Below are 27,759 nucleotides of genomic sequence, written 5' to 3'. Positions count from 1 at the left end.
CACAGGTCATTTCAGAAGTTTGGGTTTAGGATGGTTTTCTTCCTCTCCCTCCGGGGGGACATTTAGAGGTATGTATCACTACGAACAAAGCTAGTGGAGGTGATGGAATTCCAGTTGAGCTATTTCAAATCCTGAAAGATGATGCTGTGAAAGTGATGCACTCAATATGCCAGCAAGTTTGGAAAACTCAGCAGTGGCCACAGGACTGGAAAAGGTCAGTTTTCATTCCAATCTCAAAGAAAAGCAATGCCAAAGAATGCTCAAACTACCGCACAACTGCACTCATCTCACACGCTAGTAAAGTAATGCTCAAAATTCTCCAAGCCAGGATTCAACAATACGTGAACCGTGAACTTCCAGATGTTTAAGCTGGTTTTAGAAAAGGCAGAGGAACCAGAGATCAAATTACCAACATCAGTTGGATCATGGAAAAAGCAAGAGAGTTCCAGAAAAACATCTATTTCTGCTTTATTGACTATGCCAGAGCCTTTACTATGTAGATCACAATAAACTGTGGAAAATTCTGAAAGAGATAGGAATACCAGACCACCTAACCTGCCTCTTGAGAAACCTGTATGCAGGTCAGGAAGCAACAGTTAGAACTGGACATGGAACAACAAACTGGTTCCAAATAGGAAAAGGAGTACACCAAGGCTGTATATTGTCACCCTGCTTATTTAACTTCTATGCAGAGTACATCATGAGAAACACTGGGCTGGAAAAAGCACAAGCTGGAATCAAGATTGCCGGGAGAAATATCAATAACCTCAGATATGCAGATGACACCACCCTTATGGCAGAAAGTGAAGAGGAACTAAAAAGCCTCTTGATGAAAGTGAAAGAAGAGAGTGAAGAAGTTGGCTTAAAGCTCAACATTCAGAAAACGAAGATCATGGCATCCGTTCCCATCACTTCATGGGAAATAGATAGGGAAACAGTGTCAGACTTTATTTTGGGGGGCTCCAAAATCACTGCAGATGGTGACTGCAGCCATGAAATTAAAAGATGCTTACTCCTTGGAAGAAAAGTTATGACCAGCCTAGATAGTATATTCAAAAGCAGAGACATTACTTTGCCAACTAAAGTCTGTCTAGTCAAGGCTATGGTTTTTCCAGTGGTCATGTATGGATGTGAGAGATGGACTGTGAAGAAAGCTGAGCGCCAAAGAATTGATGCTTTTGAAGTGTGGTGTTGGAGAAGACTCTTGAGAGTCCCTTGGACTGCAAGGAGATCCATCCAGTCCATTCTAAAGGAGATCAGTCCTGGGATTTCTTTGGAAGGAATGATGCTAAAGCTGAAACTCCAGTACTTTGGCCACCTTATGCGAAGAGTTGACTCATTGGAAAAGACTGTGATGCTGGGAGGGATTGGGGGCAGGAGGAGACGGAGACGCCAGAGGATGAGATGGCTGGATGGCATCACCGACTCGATGGACATGAGTTTGGGTAAACTTCAGGAATTGGTGATGGACAGGGAGGCCTGGCGTGCTGTGATTCATGGGGTCACAAAGAGTCAGACACAACTGAGCGACTGAACTGAACTGAACAGTTATGAAGGTGTATTCTTTACAAAGAGTATTCTCTTTCTAATACAAATACAAAGCAGTGTGCCAGTTCTAGCTCTACTGCTTACAAGCTGTGGGACTTTGGAAAAGTTATTTAATTTTTCTGTGACTCCGTCTCCCCATCCATAAGATGGAAATAATAATATCTGACATGTATTGGATGGTTACTATGTGCTAGTTATTGTTCTAAGTATTTCATATATATCTACTCCTTTGCTGTTCATGGCACTTCCTCAGGTGGCGCTAGTGGTAAAGAACCTGCCTGCCAATGCCTGGGTGAGGAAAGCCCCCTGGAGGAGGGCATGGCAACCCACTCCAGTATTCTTGCCTGGAGAATCCCATGGACAGAGAAGCCTGGTGGGCTACAGTCCATGGGGTCACAAAGAGTTGGACACGACAGAGCAATTTAGCATGTGTGCACTCCTCATAGGTAGGTACTACCATTATCTCCATTTTATAGGGATGGAAACTCAGGCACAGTTTAAACATCTGCCTGTGATCATACAGCTAGTAAATAGTAGAGGCAGGATTCAAGCCCAGAGTGTCTGATTTCAGAGCTCGTGGTACTTAGGCATTACACTATACCTAACTCACTAAGTTAACGTAAGGATGCATGTGTGAGTGCTCAGTTGCTCAGTTGTGTCCAACTCTTTGTGACCCCATGGACTGTAGCCCACCAGGCTCCTCTGTCCATGGATTTCCCAGGCAAGAATACTGGAGTGGGTTGCCATTTCTTCCTCCAGGGGATCTTCCCCATCCAGGGATCGAACCTGGGTCTCCTGCATTGCAGGTAGTTTCTTTACCATCTGAGCCACCTGGGAAGTCCTAATGTAAGAATAAGTGGGATAATATTGGGTTGGCCAAAAAGTTCCAATCCAGTATGTTAAAAAGTGAAACCTAAGACTAACAAAGAGAAGCACTTGATAAACATTAGCTCTGGTTACCAGTTTCCCCTACCACTTCAAACATTGCCTGGTAGCTTGTGAAAAACTCTGTTTCCAAAAAGCTTCCCTAAACCACCCAACCCACCTGAACTTCCCTATGCATTATTGCAACATAAAGCACACAATTTTGGACTAGATTATATATTGTCCTCAGAAAAGATTGTGTCGTTTCCTTCTATATCCTCAATAGAGCCTAATAAACCCAGAAGGGCTCAAGGAGTGTTTGTGGACTGGAATATGCAGTGTGACTATTGGTGTGTGGTGACAGGTCCAACAACTGTTCCCCTAGCACAGCGCTGCCCAAGCTTTCTTGTGCAGGTGGCTCTCATCAGAATCTTATAAATGTGGATTCTGATTCCATGGGTATGTAGTGGACTCTACATTTCTGACAAGCTCCCAGATAGCGCTGAGGCTTCTGGTCTGTGAATCAAACTTTAAGTAGCAAGTCTGTAGGGCACAGTGTCTTTAGGGTCTTCTCCATAATTGCTATGTTTTAGTAGAGGCATGCTTGAATCCATTTAATAAACTGAGGTATATAAAGACTCACATATCACAATAGAAGGTGAAATCAAGCATTTTATTCTCATGGAATAAAAAGTAATAGGGAAATGTGAAGCTGGTCATGAATAGCCATTCAGTTAAAAAGCCCTCATGAAAAACCCAACTACATGCCAAGCTTAGTACAAATAGTTATTGTAGACAATATAAAGATGAGTTTAAGGCATAGGCTATATATTGCCATGTGGATTGTCAACTTTGGTAAAGGCTTCTGCTTTCTACTCCAGTGAACTAAGTGGACTTTGCATGTCCAAATTGAAATTTGGAAGGGATGTAGTATAATTATTTATTTGTATGCAAGAATTAGTAATGCCAATTAAGACCATCTAGATTCACTGATTGTATTTAACATTGTACTTTCCACTGTTTATTATTGGAGTAATTGTTTGTGTCAAAGTAGTTTCAGAGGGAACACAGTGTAATTTTATCTGAAGTCCCAGTTTTATCTCAAGTCCCTGGATGTTTTACCCTCTTGCATAATAGCAGGAATAGACTTTTAAATGGTATGTAGAGGTGGGTTGGAAGATGGGAAGGTGCTGGGAACAGGAGTGGGGAGATGAACCCATTCACGAGCACAGGGAAAGAAAACAACAGCCAAGACATTTATTTACATACTTTTCACAAAGTAAATTAACTAGGGGCAGCACAGGCTATAGAGAACATAGTTCAGTAGTAAGAACATTGGGCTGGAAGTCAGGAGACCTGCAGTCTAGTCTGCTTTCTACATTGATCTAGTGTGAGACCTTGGGTAAGTTGCCCATGTCTCCAAGCCCACCAAGTAGAGTTAATCATAGCAGTCTTAGTGGTCAGATCTATAGATATTATTGGGTTGACCAACACACTCATTTGGATTTTTCTGTGAGATGTTCCAGAAAAACTCAAATGAACTTGAGGATAACCCATGGCCAGGCAGAAGTGGTATAAAAAGTCATCGTGGTATATAAGCAATTATTGTACATCCATTTGCATCAAAAATTATCCTTCCAACTACCTACATATATGGTGGAAAACCAAGGATCATTCCCTCTTTATTCCAAGGTGGGAATGGGAGAAATACTGTTTCACTTATAGAATATCCTTTTTTGTTAGAGAAGGAGTCTTTCCTCACATATAGCTTATTTTAATTACACATTCCAACACTTTGAAGGATAGAGAGAAAAGATGTTTAAGAGATTGAGCCCTCTCCCAAGCTTCCACCAACTATGTCCTTGATTTAAAAAAAAAAACAAAACCATAAGCCTTATGTGTGTCTGTGCATGAATTGCCTCTTACGTCTAAAAACTGGAGTGTGCCCAAAACCCAACCAGAACTAACAAATGTTTCTGATCAGTCTGCTCCTTAGCCAACTAGGGTTTTATGGGAACAATTATTCGTTCCCTTTCTTATAGATCCTGATTCTGACTCAGTGAGCATCTGGCTCCAGCTTTGGAGCATGACACTTAAATCATAATGTCCTTTGGATGGTGCTCCTCTTGCGGGGTGACTATAACTCAGAACACTTCCTGGGTATGCTATTTAAATATCCAACTCAGCATCCTGCAATATAAAGCACACCTCCATGCCATTTGTTATGTTAGGTGCTGTGAGGCACGGCTCTGATTCTGGGGACTCAAATGTATAATAAATCCGACTACACTCTGCTGGCAGTGCACATAATTATAAAATATGCAGAATGCTTGTTATTAACTAGTCTCATGGAGAAAGATCTACCGTGCCATGAAGGATATATTTTGGAACAGAGCTACAAACAGTGATTGATTTTTTTAAAATTCATGTCTCTCCTATCCCTTTAATCATTCAACCTTTAAGAACTAGCAAACATTTATAGACATTTAATGAATGGGAAGCAAGGCCCATTCGCAAAGGCTGATAAGAATTATTGTTTGCCTCTTAAGTGAAGATTAAGTTCCAGTTTTGTTTTTAATATGAAATTATTTAACACAGCATTTTTATGGTGTTGATGCAGAAATAGAGACCAAAATATAAATCAGCTGGAAATTAACAAGCAAGTCTCCTAATAGTTATAAAAACAATGAAAGGCATTTATAATCTTTAACTGTTTAAATCCCATTGGATAGGCTATCATTCTTCAGCTGATATTTATTCCCAAAAGACAGGCTTTCATGTATACTGAAAATAAAACAACAAAGTCACCAAAAACATACGCAATTCCTTCTGCAGCGAGGCTACAGCAGTTAATTGCATATAAGATCCTTGTAGAAGAAGGAATGCTCATAGGGATTGACCAGAAGCCCTAAGGATGATGCTAGACTCCATTGTAGTGAGAAGCTGCAGGCGTGCAAGAACAGAGATAGGCTTTGCTCAGTGGATGCTGGCTCATGAACCTTAGGAAGGTGCTTCCCAGGATATGATTCGACTGGTCTCCTGTTTCAGGAACTATTATAAGCCATAACTACAGAGATGCATGCCTTCATCATGGCTTCTTCCTTCTCTCAAAGGGAGTCTCTTTGGGCATAGGAAATTCTAGAGCTAACTCCTATTAGTGCTCAGGGACTCCTCACTGGAGAGTAACAGTTTCAAGTCATCAGAAATTACAGTTTCCTAACATTAAGGAGCCTCCAAACACTTGCTCATCTGGGTAGCAGCTGATTTCTTGGAAGTATGAAAGGGTGTCTATAACTACATCAGGTTATTCATTAACTTGGAATTATTCACTTGGAATTCAGCTACCCTCAGTTTCTGCTGTTCACTGCTGATTGGTGACAGTTTCTTCTATCTGACTGTCTGTCTACCAGAGATTGGTGTAGTTGTTACGAGAATACTCTGAAGTCTGACTGCAGAAGTTTATTGCCCAGCTCTGCTACCTGTTAGCTGCATGACTCTGGGTAAGTTATTTAACCTCTCTGTGCTTCAGTTTCATCATTTTTAAAATAGGGATAATGATAACTATACTTAATGCATTGGGTTAAATAAAATGGTGCCTATAAAGCACTTAAGCCAGTCTCTTCTCCATTAAAAACAGCTAACAGATGTTGGGTTGGGCTTCCCTGGTGGTGCAGAGGTTAAAGCGTCTGCCTGCAACATGGGAGACCTGGGTTCGATCCCTGGGTTGGGAAGATCCCCTGGAGAAGGAAATGGCAACCCACTCCAGTATTCTTGCCTGGAGAATCCCATGGACAGAGGAGCTTGGTGGGCTACAGTCCACAGATCGCAAAGAGTCGGACACAACTGAGCGACTTCACTTTTCACTTTTTTCTTTTTTTAAAATTAGGAATTTTTGGCTACAAGGGACAGAAACCTGACTTAAACTTACCCTTTAAAAAAGGGCATTATTGGCTTGCTAATCATGCTAAATCGCTCCAGTCGTGTCTGACTCTCTGCAACCTTATGGACTGGAGCCCGCCAGGCTCCTCTGTCCATGGGTTTCCCCAGGCAAGAATACTGGAGTGGGTTGCCATGCCCGCCTCCAGGGGATCTTCCCAACCCAGGGATAGAACCTGTGTCTCCTGCATTGGCAGGCCAGTTCTTTACCACTAGCACTGTCTAGGAAGCCCACATTTTTGGCCATATCCCATGGCATGTAGGACCTTAGCTCCCTTACCAGGGGTTGAATCCCCACCATCTGCACCGAAAGGCAGAATCTTAAGCCCTGGACCACCAGGGAAGTATGTAACCACAAAATCTAGAGATCAAATGATGTTAGGACTCAGTCTCTTTATCACTTGTCTTTTGCTTTAAAATATCAAATTTGGACTGGAACTCTCTGTGCCTCCATTTCTTAGTCTGTAAAATGGGATGATAGTCATAACGATAATAAATCTGCTTCATAAGATCATTGAGAAAATTTAAAGAGTTAATGCATGTGAAGTTGGAGAAGGCAATGGCATCCCACTCTAGTACTCTTGCCTGGAGAATCCCGTGGATGGAGGAGCCTGGTGGGCTGCAGTCCATGGGGTCGTGAAGAGTCGGACATGACTGTGCGACTTCACTTTCACTTTCCACTTTCATGCATTGGAGAAGGACATGGCAACCCACTCCAGTGTTCTTGCCTGGAGAATCCCAGGGACAGAGGAGCCCGTTGGGCTGCCATCTATGGGGTCACACAGAGTTGGACACGACTGAAGCAACTTAGCAGCAGCAGCAGCAACAGCAGCATGTGAGGTGCTTCCAATGCACCTTGGTACACAGCAGACCTTATATAGGTGTTAGCTATTATTAGCTTTATTGTCACTATTATTTTAATATCCAATGTTTCTTCGTTCTGTTATCTTCCCTTTACCTATGGACATCCCTTCTCTCTTTTGCTTCTACCCTCAACTGCTTCTTTTATTCTCCTTCCTATGTCCTTTCCCTGGTGGTAGTTTAGTCACTAAGTTTTGTCTTACTCTTGCAACCCCATGGACTGTAGCCTGCCAGGCTCCTCCGTCCATGGGATTCTCCAGGCAAGAATACTGGAGTGGGTTGCCATTCCCTTCTCCAGGGGATCTTGCCAACCCAGGAACCGAACCTGGGTCTCCTGCATTGCAGGCAGATTCTTTACCAACTGAGCTACAAGGGAAGCCCATTCTGTTTATCGTACTCCCCAAGTTACCATCACCCTCTACACCCACCAATTCCAGTCCCTCTATCCATAAAGATGCTATATTGATTTCATACCAGGTCTGGGCAAGCAATAGCATAGGAGATGCACAGATTAGGAATGAATACTTGTATTTATTCCCCTGAGCTTCTGCCCTTCTATCAGCCATATCCTCCCCCTCAAATTTCTTCATGCAATCTTTCATGGTTTGGATTTATTAGATACTTTCTATAAGTAAAATAAGACACTGCACTGATTGCTTTGTTACACTCTGCTTCACTCAAGATGAACCCATTTGCAGGGCAGAAAAAGAGATGCAGGCATAGAGAATGGATGTGAGGACACAGCGCAGAAGGGGAGGGTGTGATGAACTGGGAGATTGGGACTGACATATATACATTATCATGTGTAAAGCAAATAGCTAGTGGAAAGCCGCTATATAGCACAGGGAGCTAAGCTTGGCACTCTGTGATGAGCTAGAGGGGTGGGATCAGGGGGGAGATAGGAGGGAGGCTCAAGAGGGAGGGGATATATGTGTATATATACCTGATTCACGTCATTGTACAGCAGAAACTAACAGAACATTATAAAACAATGATACTTCAACAAAGAAAGAAATGGCCTGAAGAACCCAGTGTGGATATACAGTTCTGATTCAAACAGAAACTTCACAAGGTCTCCTCATTCCAGGGCCCTGTTACTCTCTGGCTCCCCTCTCAGCACCATCTCTCCCCTGTGGCCCCCTATTCTTCCTTGCCTAGACTTTCTCCTAACACTACAGTAAGTTCTGCCTGGGCCCCAAATTACAAACCATTTCTTTGCTATGCCTCGAAAGAAAAACATGTCCATTTTATGTGCCTTAACTTTGGAGCCCTGATCTCATCCATGTGACAATTGGCTAATCAGATAAACTAATCCCAGGTAATATGATATCCTTCCCACCCACCACCAGGAGGCTCTTAAGAAACAACATTAACCGGATTTTCACCTCAATAGACCATGGAAAATGAGATCTGTGGGCAAGAAGTTCCTTTTCAAATCACATCCAGTAGGTAGTTTTGTCAACCTGCGGGAAGGTTGACTTCGTAGAGTCTACTCAATGTGATGTTACTGGCCACTCCCAGACTTCCCCAAAGCCCTTTTCCTTTCTGCCTTTACTAAAAACAAATGCTGCTGAGGTTGGGTTTCAACGTGTACAGATTATCTGGTTGGCTCCATCCACATCAAAGCAGCAAAGATCCTTTCTTTCCTGAGAGTCATTTATTCATCTTTCCTTGGGGAGAGAATCCCCAGGAACAAACCCTTAATTAAGATCATTCTAGAGCTCTTAATCATTTCGCCTTTCCTTTTTTTGAGGGGCAGAGGTGTTCAGAGCTCGTTTTCAGGTTACAAGAAGTCCTTTGTACTGACCAGTCAGCAGCAAGCAGGTTGAAATTGGAAGCTGGATGGATAAATGTAGGGAGGCGAGCTGGCACCTAAGGTGCCTGTGTCATACTGCGGTCCATAGTTGGAACCTATTCGGCAGTCCATCTTCAAAAGCAATTTGCAGTACATCCAGGCACAAATCCAATTAAAAGAGCAGAAAGGGATTTGCATGCATAAAATAACTCTGATGCACAGCTTTAAAAAATGACCCTGATAGCTAAAATTCAAAGGCCTTTCTTTGTGAAGGTCCCTATCTGGAGTGTGTTAGCTGATGTTCGAATCCCTGCCCCAAAGTATCTGAAAGATTAGATGAAATTACGCTCTCAAAGCTCAGTGCAGTGTGGTGGCTGGGAACAAAATAAAACTTGACGTACAGCTAGATGTTCACTTTGGTCATTTACCCTTGTGAAGAGGCTTCATTCTTTGAATTCTGGATAGCCTGGGGAAAAAGCCAGATGTCAAAGCACATGGCACAATATCTGGCACCTACTAGGTGCCCCGTGAATATTGGTTGAACTGAAGGAGAGTAGCCAAAGCTCTCCTTTGGTCTTTGGCAGGCACTGTTTGTTGTCTACCCAAGATCAATTTCTCTCTTCTTTGCTAGCATAATCCTGGTTTTGTTTAAGGTGGCAACGTGCCCAGCTAAAGACTCCCTTTCCCAGTCTCCCTTACAACTGGTGTTGGGTAGGTGGGGCACGTAATATAGTTCTAGCCAACAAGATTTAAATAGAAGTTTATTGGGGGTTTCTGGCAAAGATTTTGTTTTCCTGATAAAAAGGTGATGGACGTGGTGGTATTGCTCTTTCCTCATCTTCCTGCCTCTTCGGAGCACTGATGTCACAGCCATCTTGTGACCATGAGGTAACAATCATGAAGGTGAAAGGCAAAATACTAAGGATGGTGAAGCAGAAGAGAAAGCTTAGGTTTTTGATGGCATTCTTGAGCAGTAGAACGGATACCTACAACCACCTACTTGGAGCCTTCTGTGACATATTTTTAAAATCCCTATTTGTTTAAACCACTGATCAAATTTTGTTACTTGTAGACTGCTGCTGCTGCTAAGTCACATCAGTCGTGTCTGACTCTGTGCGACCCCATAGATGGCAGCCCACCAGGCTCCCCCATCCCTGGGATTCTCCAGGCAAGAACACTGGAGTGGGCTGCCACTTCCTTCTCCAGTGCATGAAAGTGAAAAGTCAAAGTGAAGTCGCTCAGTCGTGTCTGACTCTTAGTGGCCCCATGAACTGCAGCTAGTATGATCCTAATAGATATATATATGTCCTTACCACCTTCTCGAACCTTCAAGTGAGTTCCTGGCTATTCAGTGTGCCTCACTAGGGCACTTTGCCCAGGTCAGCCTGCTATGCCAGTGTGGCCAGCTTCAGGCCTTTTCTGACCTCCAGCCACTACCGCCAGTAGAACCAATGCTTAACCTTTTCCATGTCCTGTTTCCTCAGTGCCTTGAGAAGTGATTGTTTTTGTTTAGTTGCTAAGTCATGTTCGACTCTTTGTGACCCCATGGACTGTAGTCCATGGCTCCTTCTGTCCGTGGGAATTCCCAGGCAAGAATACAGAAGTAGTTTGCCATGTCTTTCTCCAAGGGATCGTTCCAATCCAGGAATTGAACCCGGGTCACCTGAACTGGCAGGTGAATTCTTACCACTGAACCACCAGGGAAATCCTTGAGAAGTGAGAGAATCAAATAAATGTCTATGTCTTAAACCTTTAAGTTATAGTTCCAGTGTGTTAGCCTCAAAGTATGACTCCTTCCATTCCAACAACTGAGTTTTGATAGTTGTGGCTGGGATGTCAAAGGACACATTTGGGACCAGAGAAAGACTGTGGATGTCCATCGACCCCATGTTGGAAGTGGTCACTTTTAAAAGGCCTGACTCTATTTTGAACTATTGCGGGGATGGCGTTTTATTTCTTTCACAGATTTTTAGTTGTCAATAACATTTGCAAGATTCTGAAAAGTAATACAAAAGAGAGCACTGCATATGATTCTCTGCAGAATTGTAAAGTTACTATGCTAAATAAAGAGAACATGGTTATGATGTCTAAAGCACATACATTTCCCCCCAAACATTTAGTCTCTTTCACACACACACACACACACACACACACACACACACGCCCCTTGAGGAGAGGGAGCAAGAGAAACAGGATTTAGAAACTTTGTTAAAGATGAGCATTGATGAACTGCACATGGGTGGTGCCCCGCTCGCATACAAAGGACTCTCTTGTCTGGTTGTATGGTCTCTGTGTCCTAGCAACCTATGCCCCTAGGGTGTTTTCCCACCTTCATTAGTTAATCTACTGTGTGTGGACCTATCTTCAGAAAACCATAATGAAAAAAACACAAGTTATACAGTGACTAGCCCAAGAGACACAAAAGATATACTTCCTCTAACTTGAAAATGAACCAAAAAGCAAAAACACTGGCAGACTTACAGCTGCCAAAGCAAATGAAAGGATTGCATTTCATCCCTAAACTTCCAAGTCTTCCCCGTTCTAGAAAGATAGGAAGAGGCACATGCCAAGTAATGAGGCTGACAGTATTTAGTGCTGCGGAGAAGAGTTCCAACCTCTGCGTCTGCCTTTCTAATCAACGTTGCTCTCAGTTATTTTCCTCCCCACTTTCCTCTCTCTCTCTCTCACCCTCACTCTCTTTTTCTCTCGTAACTTATTGCATCATTGCAATATAAGCTATGGCATTTCTCAGAACATTAACAAGACTAAAGTCACTATGGAATATAAATGGCTTTGAAACATCTCTAGAATGTGTCATAAAAAAGCAGGAGAGGTAAAAATTTAAAGACAGAAGGTAGAAACATCAAATAAAAGCATCTTTAAAAAAATAATCTTTTTCTCTTGATGTATGGCAAAACCAATACAATATTGTAAAGTAATTAGCCTCTAGTTAAAATAAATAAATTTAAATTTTTAAAAAATAATCTTTTTCTTACTCAGTGGAATTTGTCAGACTTGGGTGTGTGTGTGCTTTAGCTACCTGAGAAATGTCCCAGGCAAATAGATTCATATGGGTTTGTGGGGGCGGGGCTAGCCATGTGGAAAGGTGAGGGGAGGAGGGGCTGGTGTCTCAAGTGGTTTCTTATGGGCCATGTAGATATGGGAAAGGGGTAGAGATGTTCAGTTCAGGGAAATGAGACTTTCCTAAGGGTCCTTGTCTAAACCTGTGTGTGTGTGTGTGTGTGTGTGTGTGTGTGTGTGTGTGTGTGTGTGAAGTTGCTTCAGTCATGTTGACTCTTTGCAACACTATGGAATGTAGCCCACCAGGCTCCTTTGTCCATGAGGTTCTCCAGGCAAGAATACTGGAGTGGGTTGCCCAAACCTGATATTGGGTAAATCCTTTTCCTAGGGCTTCTCCAACTTTAGTGTGCATCAGAAATGCCAATAACCTGCGGTGCTTTAAGACTCCACATCCCCAGGTCTCACTTCCAGAAATTCTGATTCATAGGTCTGCAGTGGGCCCTATGATTTCTTTTTTTTAAATTTAAATTTATTTATTTTATTTGGAGGCTAATTACTTTACAATATTGTATTGGTTTTGCCATACATCTGTGATTTCTATCCTTAATACGCCTGGCAATTCTGCCACTGTCAATTTGGGGACCGGGCTTTGAGAAGCACTGTCTTAGCCAGTGGGGAGAGATGATTCTCTTTGTCACCTCCTTCCGGACTCCAAAGCAGAGGGCGTTTCTATTGGGTTAGTCAGAAAGTTCATCTGGGTTTTTCTGTAACATCTTATGGAAAAACCTGAAAGAAATTTTTGGCCAACCCAATATTTCTTCGGAAAACAGGCCATGAAGGAAGCAAATGCTTCCACTTGAAATGGTGCTGGCCAGTGCATTTGTGGTTAAGAACATGGGGCTGTTTTTCAGGGGTCAGGGAGATTTCTCACTGTGACTGAAGGGCGTGAAATGTGTGGCCCTGTGTTGGTAGGTGAAGAAACACATGAGGAGTACCCCAGGGAGGCCATAGTACACCGCAGGGAATTTTGTTTTCTTGTGTTCTAGTTTTCTTTCACGGATCTATTCTGAAATATCTCTTTTAAATCCTAAGGCAGCCATAAGGTTTAAAAGGATGCCGGGTCTAGGGGTGTTAGTTGCTCAGTTGTGTCTGACTCTTTGTGATCCCATGCACTGTAGCCCACCAGGCTCCTTTGCCCGTGGAATTCTTCAGGCAAGAATACTGGAGTGGGTTGCCATCCCCTTCTCCAAGGGGCTAGGGGTACCCAAAGTGTAATCCTCGGACTTAGAAGCATCCAGCATCACCTGGGAACTTGTTAAAAATGCAGATTCTTGGCCGGTATAGAACTATTGAAGCAGAAACTCAGGCTGGGAACCAGTAACTGGTGTTTTAACAAGCCCTTCAGATGATTCTGATGCTTGTTAGAGTTCGAGAAGCATTGACCTAGGAACAAACTACCTTATAAATTCTCCCAGGCCAGGCGGTGTCTGGTGCACGTTGCGTGTCCCCATTCCCACTCCACCTCCAACAAGAGGTGTGGTGCCAATCTCAGAGTTAGGATTATGAAATTGTTGCTCTAGCATCTGCCATTCTCTCATGTCTTAAATTCTTCATTTTCAGTAATAATAGGGCAGACAGTTTTACAAATTGATCAATCAGTCGATTGATATATCTTCATATAGAATCTCATCCCTGGAAATTCTGATTCAGTATGTTTGGGATGGAGCTGGAAAAGCTGTATTTGTAACAAACTCCAAGGGCATTCTGAGGCTAAGTGAGCTTTGGTGAGCACCATAGGAGAAAGGTATGTTCAACCAGGATTAGGGTACCATGATGACCTAGCTCAACCTCAGGACCTACTCTGTGACATGGGACCATGATATCTGCACAACCAACTTCATAAGATTTCTACAAAGATCCGTGGAGATGATTTATTACTTAAAGGACATACAAGGAATCACAGATCATGCATTCCCCCTTCTTTTCAAATATTAGCATTCTTTGTCCACTCAGAAGTCAAGCAGTGTATTCTTGGAGACACCAAAACCTTTTCAAAGATGTATCCCCATAGACAGTAATACTACAGACAAGTAAAGTGTCCTCCACACAAGGATGCAAATAGTGTTTAGTATGCCAAGACCATATTATGCAAAATAAATAGCTCTCAACTAGGATGCTTAAGGACACTATTATCATAGCAACTTTTATCTTAGCCATGACTTTCACCTAAGCTATTTTGAGTGCTACAGGAGCTGAGCACACAATCAGATATTTCTCCAACTGTGGTGAGATTAGTTGAGCCTTGTGTGGCCTGATTTGGAGGAAGTCAATACAAATATAGTGAAAGTATAATTAATGTGGATATCACAGCGTGATGTGAACACTGAAGGGAACACTTGAATGAGACTTCAGATGCTTGATCTACTAATCTTAGCCTCTCTAGGTCTCCTTTATAACATGAGGTACCAGCTTCTCAAGAGTGTAATGGACAGCAAATGTGATTGGGCGTGAAAATCTATGGAAAGGGTCAAAGTATTATTACATTAATTTTCTTTAACCAGAACCTTAAATTAACTGGATTTTCCTGATTCTATGCCCTTGACTCAGAAAGAGGCAACACATGATAAACTTCTGAAACTGGAAATTTCATCAGAGCTGTGTCCTGAGCTCAGTCTGTGTTGTGGCTGTACCTATCTTCATTTCTCCTCCTGGACATTGAGAACAGATGTACAAAATGATAACCCCAAAGCCCTGCAAGGGCCCCAAATACCAAACAAAGATTCAATAATATCTTTAAGGCAGATACACGAAAGCAGAGCATTTCATAAAAATTTGCCAAAAATAGACCAAACTAAATGGATTGTTTCAACATCCTTTTAATTTCAGCCAAACACTTCATCAGAAGATTCTATTAATTAGAACAGTCCATTCCCAGAGAATTTCGATTAACTAATCCTCAGCCACTTTATTTTTAATAAAAAAAAGGTAAGTGTATTAATTTGGCTTTCTGCCATAGAACTGGTTCGATAGCCAAACCCTGAAGCACCACAAAGATGAAATGCTTTCTGTACAGTTTAGGAGCAACAGTTGAATAAGGAATAAGGTGAGAATATAGTAGAAAGGAGAAAGGTCTGCAGGATTCGTTTTGCTTTTGGTGTCCAAAACCTTGGGGTGTCTTTTTGAGGGTGACTCAGGAGTGGGCTGCTTCCCTGGTGGCTCAGTGGTAAAGAATCTGCCTGAATGCAGGAGGTGCGGGTTCAGTCCCTGGGTTGGGAAGATCCCCTGGAGGAGGAAATGGCAACCCACTCCCACTCCAGTATTCTTGCCTGGGAAAATCTCATGGACAGAGGAGCTTGGTGGGCTGCAGTCTATGGGTCGCAAAGAGTCGGACACAGCTTAGTGACTAAACAACAACAATAGGAGTGTGGCTTTGAATGATGATCCAGGCAGTGATGATAGGTTTGCCCTGGGAGCCCTTTTGGAGCTATGACATTTGTTTGTGAAGTGACAGCTCCTGATCCCCACTTGGTTCTTTTCCTCTGGTTCTAAGATAAGAATTACAAACACCCATAGTCCTGCCAATTTTGGTTTATACAGTTGGGAATGGGGTGCCTTGATTTATCAAATATTCTAGTTTAACAGATTGCTTCCCTAGTTACCCATTAGGAATTTCTGATTTTCAAGGAGTGAATATAAAGCAAAATATTATTAATAATGCTGCATCAGGTGGAGTATAATTTTATCTTTCTTTGGTATCTAAGTAAGTACTTCAAGGCCTTGAAGGATTCCTGAGCCACGAGGTGGAACATCAGGTCTCTGTGTGTTGTTGATGTGCAGAAGGACCGGCAAACAGAGAGGTCTTTGGAGGATGATAGTGCTGGGAAATCGGCCTTTGCTGTGCTATTCTACTGGGGGCGCAACAGGATGCTAGCTGAATTAGTTAGAATATTCCCCTCCATTTTTTTTTCTCCCTCTGCCAGCTCCTCTCAGCTGTCTTCACTTTGTATGCCTCTTATTTCCATCTGCCTTCTATTTCCTTGAAATTAAGCAATTTTGTGGGATAGGAGATACCTTTGAACCAACATCCAAAGTCTAAATCCATGGAGTCATTCTGAGGACAATAAAAATGCATGGTGATAGAGTCCTAGGCTGCAGGTTCCAGGAGCATCTGTCACTTAGAAATCTGTGCTCACTCTCACGGCTGCAACACTGACTGCTCGTGATGCCTGCAGCCTGCTGTGAGGACCTAGGTAAAGGTTTTGCCCAAACTGACTCTGATCTTTCTTCCTATGGGTCCAGGATTAATGTTCAAGGCTTCAAGGGACCTCAATGATCATGTAGTTCATTGACTTTCAACCCTGGCCACTCCCTAAATTCACATGAAGGAGTTTAAAGGCCAAATCCTTCCTCAGACCATCATCTCACTTTCCTCATTATCTTCACTGTCACACAAATCTGGAGAGGAGGTATTATTGGCTCTGTTTTACAGAGAGGCAAACAGAAGCTCAACGATGTGGCAGTGCCCGTATTATACACTCATAAGTAGCAGTCTTAGGTTTGGGCATAGTTCCCTTATTCCATTCCAAATGTGAGATCTCTCTCTTTTCTGTAAGCATTGGAACCCTTCCTGTCACTGCTGGGGAGCACCCAGTCAACAGGGTGACATGCTTTGCTGACCTCTCTGGTTATTTGGTCATACTTCCTGAAAGAGGTGAGTTTGAGTCAGGTCTCCACATGCACTGACTCTGTATTCTTAGGGAAAAAGTCCACTATGTCCTACAGGCTGGGGCCTCACTTCCTTGGGGTGGCATAGAGGATTCTTGCTCCTTCCTCCATTCTCAGTTTTTGTTCTTTTTCTGCCTTTGTGCTGAAAAGTTGGTAGAGATCAGATTGCAGAACATGTGACTGGCCAAGCAGATGTGTTCAAATTTTAGTCTCTAGAGCCATGCTGTTCCATTGAACTTTCTGCAATGCTGCAAATGTTCTCTATTTGTGCTGGTCAACATGGCGGCCACTTTCAGCATGTGGTTTTTGAGCACTTGAAATGTGGTTAATGGGACTAAGGAGCTGTTTTAAATTTTATTTCATTTAATTAAAGTTGTACTTAAATAGCCACATGTGTCTAGTAACTTCCGTATTGAACAGCAAATGCCTTGAGGCAGTAGGCAGGGACATAATAATGCCGGTAGTTTAAGAAAAGTACTCTGGCAGCAGTGTGTCAGATATTCTAGGGCGAATCTTGTAAAGGTTAACAGTATGGACACCAAACTAACTTCCCTGGTGGCTCAGACGGTAAAGCGTCTGTCTACCATGCAGGAGACCCAGGTTCAATCCCTGGGTCGGGAAGATCCCCTGGAGAAGGAAATGGCAATCCACTCCAGTACTATTGCCTGGAAAATCCCATGGACAGAGGAGCCTAGTAGGCTACAGTCCATCAGGTCGCAAAAGAGTCGGCCACGACTGGGCGACTTCACTTCATGGACACCAAAGTTAGACTGCCTGGATTCAAATTCTAGTGGTGTCACTTACTAGCTGGGTAACCTTGGGGTCTGCACTTCAGCTTTCTGAACTACAGGATCCCCACCTGCAAAATGGGACCAATAATAGTGCATACATGATAGAGTTACTGTGAGGTTGAAATTCATGCATTGTTTTAGTAGAGTGCCTGGCACATAGTAGGTATACCTCAGTAGAATTCTAGAATTTTCTTCTGCTCATGGCTGAGTGAAAGAGGAAAGGGGGAGGGACCCCGTGTTGTTCGACTGTTGTACAGGACCCAGCTGTGTTTCTGTCAATTAAAATAAATAATATTCAGAAAATCACCATCCAGATGTGGGAATTTACAGAGAGGATGGAAATGTGATCCCAAGGTAAAGGAGTAGGTAGTGGGAGAGTAAACCGAGTGACTGTTTTCCAAAAGAACTCCAAAAGCATGGAACCAGTAGGTTCTGGTAGTAAAAAAAAAAAAAAAAAAAAAAAAAGGTACTGGAGAGCAAGCCTGTGGAGGAGAAGTCATTGCCTAGATCAATGTATGAAGCTTTTCCTCCATATTTTCTTCAAGGAGTTTTACAGTTTCTGACCTTATATTTACATCTTTAATCCATTCTGAGTTGATTTTCATGTACAGTGTAAGATAAGGGTTCAATTTCATTCTTTTGCCTATGGACATCTAGTTTTCCCAACATCTTTTCTTGAAGAAACTATGGATGGAGAAACTATCTCCACTGTGAATTCTTGGCGCCTTTGTCAAAGATCAGTTGACTGTATATGCTTGGGTTTATTTCTGGGCTCTTTATTCTGTTCCATTGGTCGATATGTCTATTTTTATGCCAGTACTGTACTGGTTTTAATTACTACAGCTTTATATTTAATATATTTCAAAATCAGGAAGTATGAAGCCTCCAGCCTTGTTTTTCTTTCTCAAGATGGCTTTGGCTACTGGGAGTCTTTTGTAGTTCCGTATGAATGTTAGAATTTTGAAATATTTCTGTAAAAATAGGGATTGATATGGATTCTACTGAATCTGTAAATCCTAGGCAATAATGTCTCAGATATGGCATGAAAAGCACAAACAATAAAAGCAAAAATAGACAAGTGGGACTTCGTCAGAACAACAAAAAACATTCTGTACAGCAAAGAAAAAACACAGTGGAAAAGACAACCTACAGAATGAGAGAAAATACTTGCAAACCATTTTTCTGATAAGAGGTTAATCTCCAAAATATATAAGGAATTCCTGCAGCTCAACAGCACAGAAGCTGATGACCTGATTATAAAATGGACAAAGTACTTGAATAGATACAAATGCCCAACAGGTGTATGAAAAGGTGTTCAGCATCACTAATCCTCAGGGAAATGCAAATCTACACCACAATGAGATTGTCATCTAACACCTTTAGTCTGGCTATTATTAAAGTAAGAACAACAATAACAAAAGGAGAATATGCTTGTGATGCATGCATGCATGCTCAGTTGCTTCAGTCGTGTCTGACTCTTTGCAATCCCATGGACTGTAGCCCGCCGCACTACTCTGTCCATGGGATTCTCCACACAAGAATACTGGAGTGATTGCCATTTCCTTCTCCACAGAAATTGGAACCCTCGGACACTATGATGAGACTTTAAAATGGTGCAGATGTTATGGAAAACAGTATGGAAGTTCCTCAAAAAATTAAAAATAGAACTATCATATGATCCAGCAATCCCACTTGCGGGTTTATATCCAATACAAATGAAAGCAGGATTGTGCAGAGGTATCTGTACTCCCATGTTCATTGTAGCATTGTTTACAGTAGCCAAGGAAGGACTGATGCTGAAGCTGAAGCTCCAATACTTTGGCCACCTGATGCAAAGAGCCAACTTATTGGAAAAGACCCTGATGCTGGGAAAGACTGAGGGCAGGGGGAAAAGGGGATGACAGAGGATGAGATGGTTGGATGGTATCACCAACTCAATGGACATGAGTTTGAGCAAGCTCTAGGAGATGGTGAAAGACAGGGAAGCCTGGTGTGCTGCAGTCCATGGGGTCAGAAAGAGTTGGACACGACTGAGCAACTGAACAACAAGACATAGCTAAATGTCCATTGACAGGTGAATGATAGACAAAATATGGTATGTACTTACAATGGAATATTATTCAGCCTTTAAAAAGAAGGATATCCTGCCATATGTGACAGCATGGATGAACGTGGAGGACGTTATGCTAAGCAAAATAAGCCAGTCTCAGACAAATAATGCCTGACCCCACTTATAATGAGGTATCCAAAAGGGTCAAAATCTTAGAAGCAGAGACAAAATCATGTTTGCCAGGGGCTAGAGAGAGGGGAGTTGCTGTTCAAGGGTATAAAATTATAGTTATACAAAACAAATAAGAGGTCTGCTGTATAGCACTGTGCCTGTAGTTAACAACATGATTTTGTGCACTTAAATTTTTAAGAGGGTGGATGTTAAGTGTTCTTACCACAATAAAAACACAATAAAACAAAACTAAAAGCATCAGAAAAAGGAAAGAACATATAGAAGAAAAACTCAACAAGGTTAGAATCTCCAGAAGAGCATTCTTGTACAGTAAATGGAACACTGGATTCATAGTCAAGATACAGCCACTGATCTGCTGTGTGACATCAGGCAAATGACTTTCCCTCTCTGGGCCCTTGCTAACTCATCTGTAAAATGACGGCTTAGACTAGCTCTCTTTAATGGACTCAATAATGGGTGTTTGGGGAAATGTGTACTTTAATAAAGGTTTGCTATTGTTATCATCATCATTACTGTTCCTACTCAAATGCTTAATTTCTAGAGTTTGCCTTCCTTAGCTTCTATTATTGGAGACGAGTCAGCCCACTGTTGCTGCTCTCATTGGGTCACTTTCTCGAATGAACATCTTAGTAGGTGCCTTAACCACTGAACTTGACCAGTTAGTAAGAGCCTAGCACCACTCCAGGCCTTGGGTCCAGCTCAGCTTCCAGAGTGTCAGTCCACAAAGCCGCCTGACACTAGCAAAAATTGTAACTGGAGTTGTGCAAATTGTTAATTAGGCCTGGAAACATTCTCCACTTCAGTTCCCTGATATTTTTTGGTCATGGAATTCTTCCCACGGTTACCCCTGGGGTCTGCGCCTGCTGCTTAATTACATTTGGGCAGCCCCGCAGGCTGTGAAGCGGCCTGGCCACGCCCCGCCAGCCCGCCTTGCTCTTTGCTCGCAATATGCCTTCCGCGCTGGATGATTCGCGGAGAACACAAGGCTTGGCATTTGCCAAAACTTGTTCCTTTTGCATTTATCAAAGAGCAGAATAGAATAGAGCAGAATAGCATAGCAGATGGGTGCAGGGGGAGAAGTTGGTGATGAGAGGCAAATAGGACTAGTTACATTCTCTAAAAAGTCATAGTAACGCTACTCTTAGATCCCGTACAAGTGACTCAGACCAATCTCATGATGGGCTTGGTGGTGTGTGTTTCTGTCACAGCTGCCTTCTCTCCTTCTGCCTCATCGCCTCCCGCCCCTCCCATATAGTGTTACAGTGCTATGGGCTCAAGCAAAACCAAGTGCCACAAGCAAGCAGATGCCCCGTTTTATTTATTTATTTATTTTGATCACACCTCATGTGGGATCTTAGTTCCCCCACCAGGGACTGAACATGTGCCCCCTGCATTGGAAGCACTGAGTCTTAACCACTGGACCACCAGGGAAGTCCTCCAGTAGGCACTTTTCAATGTTACTTCTTAGTGGGTCAGGTGCTATAATTAATCCAGGGTTGCCAGATTTGCTGTTGTTTAGTTGCTCAGTCGTGTCCGACTCTTTTGCGACCCCATGGACTGTAGCCTGCCAGGCTTCTCTGTCCATGGGATTCTCCAGGCAAGAATACTGGAGTGGGTTGCCATTTCTTCCTCCAGGGGATCTTCCTGACCCAGGGATCAAGCCTGGGTCTCCTCCATTTCAGGCAGATTCTTTATCACTGAGCCACCTGGAAAGCCCCTTGCCAGATTCAGGCAATAAAAAATCAGAAAACAGCAAATTTGAATTTCAACTAAACAGTGAATAATTGTTAGTATAAGTATGTCCCATGAAATATTTAGGACATACTAAAAAATGGTTATTTATCTGAAAATCGAACTTAACTGGATATCCTGTATTTTATCTGGTAACCCTGAATTAGTTAGACTAAATGGTCAGTTAGGAGGCACAGGATAGAGACCTAAGAAGTCCACTGGCTCCATGATATTACGCTCATTGGCCTGGCTCATTGCTTGAAATTCTTGCCTATACAGTGTTCCTGGGTTAAGGCATGAGAAGATTCTGTCAAAACAAGTGTATGACTCAGGAGAGATGGTACACTGAGCCATTAACCAGTATTAATGCATCACAGATCAGTTCGATTGGTGAATTCAGTTATCATCCAATGAGGTTTCTGTAAAATGAGACCTAAAACACATGAATTTAGTTGGAGAGAGAGGATGATGGACTGGGAGTGGAGCCTGGGTGGTGCCCAAGAATGGTAGCAGAATGGAGAACCCAGGGTAGCCTTATACTCTATGATAGTCACCTGTATGACAGGATTGAAGAGATGTTGGGTCTAGTCATGAGCATCCGCAAATAGTCCCCCCAGTAACAGCCACAATGCCTGGGAGCTCACCATTAGGCTTCCCCTGGGGTTGCCATGGCATTCTCTTCCGACATCCCTCAGACAAGCGACAGCCTTGCATAATGAAAAGATCCCAGAGTGAAGAGTCAGACCTGATATTTGAGTCTTAACTTTGCCACCAGTAGCTGTGTGACTTAGCTTGGATGAGCAGGGTGTCCTCGCTTTTCTTTCTTTATCTCTAAGGCTTAAAAAGTGATTCTCGCCTCTGAAGTCTCATAGGATTATTGGAGGAGCTCATGAAACACCGTAGGTGTACACGCTTTGAAAAGAAGCCTGGGCAAGATGCTTTAGCGGTTCTGACACATATCCTCCTGGATGCGGCAGCACAGTCCTGATTACCTAGTGTGTCACAAAGCTGTTCTCCTGGAGGGGAGAGGTGGACCCGAGGAAGGCCAGGCATCATGGGGTGGTGGTGGCTGCTGTGGCCTTGTGGGGTGAGGAGGAAGAGCCCAGGCAAAGGAAGCTGTGCCTGCCTCCCCTGCCCCCAAGTAAGCTGCCGGCTCTAGCATTTTGCCAACGACTGATCCTATGGCATGAGCTCAGAGCAGGAAGACAGGCCTAGAGGGAGGAGGTACGGAAGACTGCCTTGAAATACTGCGGGCGGCATTCACCAGCTCTCAAGGAAGAGCTCCAAGTTTAGGGGGGCAGGTGGCCAGCGGAGGTTTTGAATCTACCAGAGGAAATTATCCTCCCTCTGTGTGCCCAGGATAAGATCTCAGAGCCAGGGAATGTTTGTAAATGGACTCTCTCATTTAAATAAATCCCACTTAAATATTTATCAGATCATGAATATGCATGTTTCTCTCTCTCAGCGCTGGAAAGAGAACGGGCATGTAATTTTTAGATGGCACATAAATAATGTAAGGGGGGAAAAAGGGATCTTTGTTCTATGTTGACTGGGTATTTACAGCATCACAAGAGGTCTTGAAATAATGAACTGATTTTTTGCTTTCCCAGTCTAAATGTGCACGTGGAGTTTCACCTTTCCTGTCTTCAGGGTGATTTGCATTAATTTGTATCCTCAAGGAAGGATTTGGGAGGCAAGAAAATGAGGATGGTCTAGTTACAATGAACAGGGAGCGAGTGCTCCATAGCAACCCAGACCCCAAGCCCCTCTTCACGGGCTGTCCCCACCTTGGATTGCGATGGGAGAGGCCAGTGAGCAGCATTGGTCCTGAGGTCCCCAATTCAGATGCTCAAAGGGGAAGATGACAAGACACTTCTGTCAAAAGCAAATGACACTGGGTTGTATAACCACTGTCCGCCCCAGCCAAGAGAACTTGAACTTGGCTCTGGGCATTGAGCAGAGTTCTAGGGAAAAGGGAGCAGGGCAGTTCTGATGAGGATGTGGGATAGACTGAAACACAAGAGCGCCCTAAGCTCCTATGGGAGAATGGGAGCTACGGCCTGGTGGTTCCTACCTCACTCTTCTGTTTGGCTGAGAAGCAGTTGCACCTTGAGTCCAGAGTGTGAGCAGGTGAGAGGGGATACACGCCCACCTCTGAGTTCTCTGTGCTGATTCCCTAGCTGTCCTTCCACACCTGCACAGTCATGGCTTTGAGGATTAGGCCTGATTTGCCTGCTTTCCATACTTTTCTCCTTTATCAGTTGGAGAAATTGAGAGAAAACTGGCTTATCATTTTGCCCTAAAGCATCTTCAAAGATAGCATCCTCTCCTTGTTAATAAGCAACCTGGAAGTTCCTGTCCGTGTTGACTAGGAGACAGAACACTGTATTGAGAGTTAGGCAACAGGGTGTCTAGCACCAGCTCCATGACTTACTGGGAGTGTGATGTTGAGCAAATCACTCAACCTTGCCTCTACTTTCTCATCTGTAAAATGAGGATCGTGACAGGTCCTCCCTTGTAAAATTGTTGTAAGGATTAGAGGAGATGATGCATTAAAAGGCTTAGCGAGTGCTCAGTCAAGGGAGGATATTAGTCTGAGGAACTGATTACTCATTAGTCCTCAAACCTCCCAGAAAAGCTGAAGCCTTTCATAGTAAGTAAAGAAATAATCCGTTGACCTAAAATCATGTGAAAGTCTGGTGGGCTGGAAAGATTGCCAGATTCAGTGCTAGGAAACTTGGGGCCTGCTTTCACTCCTCATGAACTGCGTGACCTTGGACAAGGCACCTCCCCTTTTTCCTTTATACAGTGATACCCTTGCACCGGCCTCCTCCCTGGGTAGGAATGACAATTAAAGACAGGGGAAAACTGCTTGGAAGTGTAACGTGGTAGGTTTTCTTTTGAACAATATTCATTAGAATAACTGACTGCTCTCCATTTCAGAGGGTTCCAGTTAAGCAATAATTTGAGATCTCAGTGATGTATTAGGTAAGATCAGGAAGGCAAATAGTTCATGGAAATATTTCTGTAATTTCAAGGTGGAACATTCAGAGTAGAAAGGATGAGGCTGGAAGCAGAAGTCAGATCCACAGAGCTCTAAATAGCTTAGCAGCAGCTATAAGGAATTACGGGGTCAGTGAGAAGGTTGCTTTTGCCTCCTATTTTTGTCTTCTTTCCATCTCTTCTTCTAAGATGCCTTATTAAACTGAAGGGGAAGAAGTACCTTTAGGTATAGTGATAAGACATCCAGGATTTTCTGGAGCAGTCCAAATTCCATGTATCTTCCTTCTTTTCTCAAAAGGTGATTCCTGAAGTTAGGAACTAAATGTGGTTTCATGTTGATGTTTTGGTAACATGTTAATCATTACTATAAGTAATAATAGTTACCATGAATTGAGTATGTTTCTGTTTATCAGACACTGTGCTCAGCACTTTCACCATATCATATTTAGTTTTCATAACAGTATAATTATGATATATGTAGATAATATATGATATATGATATACATAGATATCATAACTATTGCCATTTTACAGACACTCAGATTTTAGCCCAAGGTCACCCAGCAGATTGATGTCAGAGAAGGGATTGAAATCCTCAGGCCTGTCTTGGAATAAATCAGAAAGAAAAGGAAATACATCACAGGACCACATGTCCTGTTTCTATGCTCAGAAGATAGGCCACTGTACCAGAGAATCTGCAACATCTGCTTGGTGGAGATGGCCCTGAAGATAAAGTGACGGGGAAGTTAGAGTTTAATGGATGCTGACTTTGGACTTCTGAAGACTGTCAGTGAGGGCAACTGTTATATCTCATCTGTAAGACCATCCTTCCCACGATTTCTCACAAAATGACCAGTGATCTCCCATGCTCTCTAGCTGTTGTCCTCTGCCTTCTTTTCATTGCCCTCCCATTGGCTGATGCACTTAAATGATGACTCACCCAGTCCTATGGCAAATGGCTGTAGGGGCTTTCAAATGAAACGAAAGGCTGGAAGGGAGCTTGCAAATAGAAACATGGTCCTTCCTCCCCTTTTCCAATATTTGCCAACTTAAGCCAAACAAATGTATTAATAAGACCATAAACTGAGCTTTGCTTCACAATTCTAGGATTCAATATGTATACTACAAATCCAAGGGAGCCTAAAATGTGTCAGAAAAGACATATGCTCTGCTTTCTGTCAGCTTATTAAAAAATGAAAATATAGATGTATTTTTGGTGGAGCCACTGGCTTCATGTTTTCCATAGAGCTTGTCTGTTCAGCTTAAGTTGCCTTTAGGCATTTGTATTTGCTTGTGAATAAAGAGAATGCTACTTTCTGTTTTATTATTCTCCACAACATGTGCCCAGTAAGACTGCAAAAATGCACTCTTGTGGCTTTACCAATCACTCCCTTCTCTTCAGTTATGGGTATAGCCTTAGCAATATATGAGGCAGAAAGAGAGCTGGCTATGAAGTTAGGATTGCAGGAAACTATTGACTGCCCCGCCTCCATCCTACCCATCACCAGTACTGCAATTCCAAAAGCAAGGCTTCCTTCTTTTGGCCCGAGGCTTTCTGCACTTGGGAGCTTCCCTGGTAGCTCAGCTGGTAAAGAATCCTCCTGTAATGCAGGAGACCCCGGTTCGATTCCTGGGTCGAGAAGATCTGCTGGAGAAGGGATAAGCTACCTGCTCCAGTGTTCTTGGGCTTCCCTGGTGGCTCAGATGGTAAAGAATCTGCCTGCAATGTGGGAGACCTGGGCTTGATCCCTGGGTTCAGAAGATCCCCTGGAGAAGGGAAAGGCAACCCACTCCAGTATTCTGGCCTGGAGAATTCCATGGACTGTATAGTCCATGGGGTTGCAAAGAGTTGGACAAGACTGAGTGACTTTCACTTTCTGCACTTGATGAAGACACAGAGATGTCTTAAGTGAGATTGTGCGTCAGCCATTTCTACCTCTGTGTAATGTTAATAGGATTCCCAGCTCCTTTCCTGAGAACAGGTTCTGATTCTGATAGAGGAAGGTGAAAATCAGCACATTGGAGAGATGACGGGGGTGGCCCTAAGGCACAGACAAGATGAGAGAGGGCAGCTATGAATCTCCATTCAATGTCGCAGTGGTCACTCCTTTCCTGTGACTCTCATAAGTGCATAATAATAATGGCTAACACTTAGAGAATGCTAAGTAGGTGGCAGGAACTGTTCTAGGTGCCTTCCATGGATGTCATATGCACAGTGATCTTATGAGTTAAACACAGTTTTTTATCTCAATTTAAGGGTGAAGAAACGGACAGGCAACCCAGAACCCATTCTTGCTGGCCACGGTATGGCCTGGGGGGATATCGTAGGAGTCACTGGTCTGCTTAGCATTTGTGGACCATTTAATGCAGTGAGCTGACTTGCTAATCCATGCAAGGAATAGATGAATAAGAAAGCTTTGTTACATATACATAATGGAATATTACTCAGCTATTAAAAAGAATGCATTTGAATCAGTTCTAATGAGGTAGATGAAACTGGAGCCTATTATACAGAGTGAAGTAAGTCAGAAAGAAAAACACCAATACAGTATACTAATGCATATATATGGAATTTAGAAAGATGGTAATGATGACCCTATATGGGAGACAGCAAAAGAGACACAGATGTGTCTCTGTGTCCAACAGATTTTTGGACTCTGTGGGAGAAGGCAGGGGTGGGATGATTTGGGAGAACAGCATTGAAATAAGTATATTACCATATGTGAAATAGATTGCCAGTCCAGGTTCGATGTATGAGACAAGGTGCTCGGGGCTGGTGTACTGGAATGACCCTGAGGGATGGGATGGGGAGGGAGGTGGGGGGGGGTTCAGCATGGGGAACACATGTACACCCATGGCTGATTCATGTCAGTGTATGGCAAAAACCACTACAATACTGTAAAGTAATTAGCCTCCAATTAAAACAAATAAATAAATTTAAAAAAAAGGAATAGATGGAACTGGCTGTATCCTCCAAGCAGATAAGTACCCAAGGAAAGTGGAAAGGTACATAAACTCTTTCAGTTCTGTTGGGTAAAGCCTGACAGAACGCACTGGGACTCTGTGGGCACAGTAGGATGAGGCTGTTTTCTTGCATCTTAACCACTTATCTGCAGAGCAGTTCTTTTAGCTGTAGGCAATTGCTCAGTCATATTTGGCATTTGATTTTCGTTTATGTCATTATGGCATTTGTCTTTATTCCTGAGAGATAGGGTGCAAAGTATATTACTTCCATCATGTTG

The 27,759-nt window shown here is 43.0% G+C and overlaps 1 protein-coding gene and 1 non-coding gene across 6 annotated transcripts in view; one reads left to right on the top strand and one right to left on the bottom strand.

Annotated features, from left to right (window-relative positions):
• Nucleotides 1-27,759, bottom strand: part of GRIA3 (glutamate ionotropic receptor AMPA type subunit 3) — a 311,045-nt gene that overhangs the window by 182,956 nt on the left and 100,330 nt on the right. The window lies entirely within an intron of this gene.
• On the top strand, nucleotides 17,300-17,371 carry TRNAG-ACC (transfer RNA glycine (anticodon ACC)). The gene has a single exon. It is a non-coding gene; the product is annotated as a tRNA-Gly (tRNA).

The sequence above is a fragment of the Ovis aries genome, chromosome X, assembly GCF_016772045.2.
Source record: "Ovis aries strain OAR_USU_Benz2616 breed Rambouillet chromosome X, ARS-UI_Ramb_v3.0, whole genome shotgun sequence".
In the NCBI taxonomy this organism is placed as follows: Eukaryota; Metazoa; Chordata; class Mammalia; order Artiodactyla; family Bovidae; genus Ovis; species Ovis aries.
Note: the sequence above shows the minus strand (reverse complement) of the source record. Positions and strands in the feature narration are given on the sequence as shown.